This window comes from Egretta garzetta, unplaced genomic scaffold (assembly GCF_000687185.1).
Source record: "Egretta garzetta isolate BGI_Z169 unplaced genomic scaffold, ASM68718v1 scaffold143, whole genome shotgun sequence".
Taxonomy (NCBI): domain Eukaryota; kingdom Metazoa; phylum Chordata; class Aves; order Pelecaniformes; family Ardeidae; genus Egretta; species Egretta garzetta.
In genome coordinates, this window is record NW_009259310.1 from 715,125 (window position 1) to 720,547 (window position 5,423).

Genomic DNA, 5,423 nt, shown 5'->3' on the forward strand with positions numbered 1-5,423 from the left:
AGAGGGGCTTACCCCAACAGCAGGGATGGAGCCCAGAAAGCACTAAGAAGGGGCAAAATATGAAGGCTGGCAACGAGTCCAGCCGGGCTGGCCAGCCTGAGCTGCCGGCTCCTCCCAGCACTGAACAGTAGTCGTTTGTCATTTTTTTTTTTTTGAAAGAAAGGTAACTCCTATTTGGATCTGCAGGCTGTGGCATTATCATAGTCATACAAATGTCCAACAAAGCATCTATTTAAAATGTCCTGAATTTTGATTACAGCCCATCCCCTCTCGCTTGCCCGCTCACCGTCTTTCTTTCTCATTCATTACTGACTGTGTTAAGCTCCCTGAAATTCAAATAAAATCCCACCTCCTCCCCCTCCATCCATATGCATTGGTCGATTCAGCTCCGATGGCTGGGCTTGACGGATGAAGGGCAATAGAAGAGAAGACAAAGCTGTCAAACCTCGCCAGGCTGTGTTGACTTCCCATCGCCCCCGTGGCCAGAGGGGAGCCCGATCCATCTGGTTTGGAGTCAGTAGCACAAACAAAAGCAAAAGACAATGGCAGGAAGCACTTGAAAGTTCAAATTCTTGCTTTGGTTTCTCTTGGAACAACAGCACCTACGTAATGCGGCCGGCGGACAATAATGCGCAGCCAGGGACATGCAAAAATGCCAGAAGAATGTGCTTACGCCACCAAACGATCCAATATTTTTGTTTTATTGGAACGAAAATAGAAAAGGGAAAAAAAAAACAAGGGAAAAAAAAAAGCCAGTCTTTGGAGTTCCTAGATTTCTTGGACAGGGTTTCTGCAAGAAGGAGAGCTGTGGAGCGGGGTGGCCACAGGCTGTGCAGGAAGCCCAACACTGGGGCGGCTGCTCCTTGACGGGCTCAGCCCCGGGGTTTGGGGTTCAGCTGCACCCTCAGGGCGTCCCCGCTGCTGGGGCTGTCGTACGGGAGCTGGGGGGCGCAGGGCGGCTTCGCGGGCACTGGGCTCGGCACCACGGGGGTGCAATTTGTATTCACTGCCCAGCCCGAATCCCCTCTAAAGGGGCTGCTGGAGGCCCATACCTGCTCCATCTGCCATGGGGAGAGAAGAGCTTTCTGCAGAAATGCTGCGTTTCTGCAGGAAAACCCATCCTTGAGGCCGTGGCTGGCCAGGCAGGGCCAGCTGAAACCCTGGGACAAGGTGAGCGGTGAGAAGCCGCAGGGCTGAGCCACACCAGGCTGAGCCCAGCCCCGTGGCACGCCAGAGCGGGCACCTGGATGAGTTTTTTGCAGCATCCCAAGGCCTGGAGACAGGTAGGGGTGAGCTGTGCCCCCGAGTGTACCTCCTAGTGCCCCTGTCCTGGGGAGCACTGCGAGGTTGGGGGGTTTGGTGGCAATCACCAGCAGGTCGGTGTTGCGCAGTGCCCAGGTAGGACAAAATCATACCATGGCAGGAAAGGGGAGCGATGCCCACCTCCCCTGCCCCACCCCAGATTTGGCCATGGTCAGCGGCGGCTCCGAGACCCTGGGTGTTGAACCCACAGGACCACCAGCATTTGGGACTGATGGTTTTGGCGTCATCTTTTTTTTCCTGCTAAAGGACCAGCCGAGTTTCTCGGTGCCTGTCTTTTCCAGGCTGGGCCACTGCCTGTGCAGGCTGTACGTCCCCAGGGCACCCCGGGGCAGGCGGCTGTTTCCATCCCGGGCACCATGCCACGCTGGCACTGGACAGCACATCAGCATGGAGGTTGGCCAACCTGGGAAGGTCACACCAAGCCTTTTCTCTGGGTTTCCTCCCCACTGCCATTTGCAGGACACCGCTCCCAGCATCCCTGGGAACCCACACCCTGGAGCCAAACTGGGCATAGCACAAATTTCCCAGAGATTTAGGCATTTCCAGAGCTGGCAAAATTATCGATAGGGAAAAAGCCTTATCCAAAGACCCACACGGTCGGCGGTGAGGGAGGCTTGCCTGCACCCTGCCTCCCAGCTCCAGCTGTGGGCAGGGCCCAGCCAGCGCAGGCACGGGGCTGCTTCTGCTCTTCCCTTTCCCGGGGTGGCCAGATCCTGCCTGGAAAGCCTCCAAAGGTGCTGGGCTCAGCCTGCTTTTAGGCACTGGCCTGCCCTGAGCCACGTGAGGGGGTGGAGATGCCTTTGGGGATGGAGACCCTGTGCCAACCTCCACCTTGGCTGAAAGTCACCACTGGTCTGAGAGCAGCACCTGGCCAGAGGTGATCCTGTCCTCATGGCCCAAGGGCTTGGTGGGGACCAACCTGGCCACCTCAAACCCTTGCTGGGGCCTGGGTTGGGATAAAAAACCCTGGGAAGGTTTGCAGGGAGCCATGGGGTGCTGAGATGCGAGGCTGGGGCTGCAGACCCAAACCACGCACCCCATTGCCACAGTCACCGGGGACGGTCCTGGGAGCGGCTGCAGAGCTCCCACCTCACTCCAAGCAGCTGCTTTAGGAACATCCCAAACGCTGCGTGCCTGGTCCAGCACCAGGGTTTGGTCTGACCCATCGCCTCCGAATGCTGGGATGGTGCAAACTGGGGTACCCCTCAGCCCAAACCCCAGGGGCTTCCTCCACCCCATGGGAGCAGCAGGAAGGGGTCGGCACAGGCGTTCCCCCCCCCCGATCCACCCCAACCATCACCCTCTGGGGCTGCATCTGAGCCCAGAGGAGCTGCAGGTTCAGACACCGAAGCAGGGACCCAGGGGCCCAGGCAGCCACCCCCCACCACAGGATCCCCTGCTTTGCCCACAACCACCTGGGAAAGAACAAATGAAAAAGCCGTTTTTTTTTTTTTATAAAAAGATCAATGAAAAATTTATTTATAAATTTTGCACTCTGGGGCTACAGGTCTATATCATACACTCAGGAATATGCTGTACTGTACAGACTTTATCCAGTTAGAAATGATCATATAGTGACCCACATACAGCTTCAATATAAGCCTAAAAATTCTTAACATTAATTAACATAATTAAAAAAGGTATTCGCATCTAAAGAAAAATCTACAGAAAAACTCCTTTCTGGAGCAATCTGTGCATCAGCTTCAATGTCTGCTTATTTCACTGACATTATCAATATATTCTTCTTACAAAAATAATAATAATAATTAAAAAGACGACTGCCGGAAGGCGACCAGTCATGCACGAAGGAGCCTCCCCCACCTGCCTCTTTTTTCATTTTAATTTTTTTTTTCCTGTACTCCCCGTTTTGGCGTGAAGGGTCAGCAGCACGATGAGCCAACAAGGGGGGTGGGGGGACCCTCATTTCAATTTGAATCAATCTGCATCCCTTTTACTTCTCAGGATCAAGAGAGACGGGGGGGTGCGGGGGTTGCATAGAAAATTGAAACTCGAGGGACTAGGAAGGGCAGCAGCTTTTCAGTAAAATACAAAGGGATGTAAAAATACATCAACTCACAATTTCAGAGCAAACCCCCTTCCCCGACGTACAGTTTCCCAAAATCTCAGCGTGTCTAAAGCTCCAGGAGGCTGGAAAGGAACAACACTTTGCTTAAACAACTCACCCAGCGATTCACACAGGAGATTCACAGTCTTAATAGGTATTTTATAAAAATATAAATATGGGTTACATCATGTTGTCTTTACAACACTGGACAGAGCTCCCTTTAGACTGGGTTTATAACCAAGACTTCTTTTTAAAAATCCATCTAGAACTTGGCTTTACAATACACTTTAATATCATGTCATAAATGTTATGACATTTCATTGTGGCAAATCCATTTAGTCAAAAACAAAACAAAACAAAACAATGTGCAACCATCTGGTAACGACGACAAAAACCTCGCTAGAGAAGATCGTGTTCCCACCCCGTAACCATCGCACAGGAGCACCCGGGGAAGTGCTGGACGCCCCCTTCCACGCTCGCAGAGAGGCTTCGGCCAAGCAGTTCCTTGCAAGTTACAGCATTGACAGGAGATGCTTTCGCCAGGGCTTTGCTGCTTTTTTTTTTTCCATTTTCTTCTTTAAATCTGGAGCTTTTCAAAATCATTGCAAATCATTGAAGTGGAAAAAAACCAACAACAAAAAAAAACCCAAAACCAAACTGCAGGTGAAACCATCAGAGACAAAGCAGAACATTCAGTGCAATGGGAATGACCATGGCAGCCTCAAGTTTGTTTCTTTTTTAGTTTTAGGGCAAGGAAACCACCACAAAAAGCGGATTTCCCAAAGCGTATTTCTGAAACACTCACCACCAGCTTCAAACAGAACCAGGCTCACAATCTTCACCCACAAATATATACAGCCGTGATAAATAGTTAAGACACAACCCAAATAAACCAGCAGGTAACTATTTTTGTTTTGTTTTTTTTAATCGTAATGGTTTGGATGCAGGGAGCAAGAGAGGGAGGAGTGGGGAGACGGCAGTGATACGGATGGTTTTAGTGCAGACGAGGAGAGGGCTAAAAGACCGGCAGGAGAAAGGAGACTTCTGAAATTTTCCACCTTTTCCAAATGGATGTTCTTGTGCCATAGCAATAAAAAGCAGCATTTGCGATTATACGTGCAGTCACTTCAAAATGCGCCTTCGGGTGCCTTGCTCTTCTTCCCCCCTCTCTTTTATAAATATATATATTTAGGCATATATATAAAATATAAAAGGCGGGTGACTCGACATACGTCAGAGGAATCGTTCTGCATTGAGAAGTGTTATCCAAGTTTCACCAAAAGAAAAAAAAAACCACAAGTTCCCAAGCTATTTTCAGTAGTTTTCCGGCATCTCTCTAGGCAGCAGAGAGCGCTCGCGCCCCTCTTCTGTGCAAAAGCAAATCCTCTGCCTCTAGAGTTTATTTCACTTTATTTTTATTTTTTTTAAAAGAAAAAAAAAAGTCCAGGATTTGCTAATCCCCCTTTACACACAACCCCAGAAGGATTCAGTGTCTTTTCCTGGGATCTCACGTGTGCTAAATGGATTCAAGGAGCGGGTGAAGACGCAGAACTTTCTTCAGACACCCAAAAAAAATGAAACCAAAGCAAAAAAACCCAAGGCAAAAGAGAAAAAACCAAACAAAAAAACCCCAAAACAACAAAAAAGGCGCAATCGGGAGGGAGAAAACCGTGTGTGCCATATTCCAAGGGAGGCGCCTGGGGGGTCAGTGGGGGGAGAAGCCCGGGGGGGGCTGCCAGGGGGGGCACTCGGAGCGGGGGGGCTTTAAATATGAGCGGGGGGGGGCTGTAAAGCATCTGACCAGATGTCAAACTGAAACCGTGAATACTGTGAGTGCGGCCGAGGTAGATGGAGGAAATAAAAAACGAAAAAACCAAACCAAAACAAAACCCACATTACAGTAGGAAAACAACCCTTGGAAGGAAAAACAAAACCAAAAACAAAACACAACAAAATTAAAAGCAGGCGAACGGTGGCGTTTTGCGTGGGGCCCCAAATCTTCGCCAAATAAACCCCGCGCGGGGGGGGAGCAGCG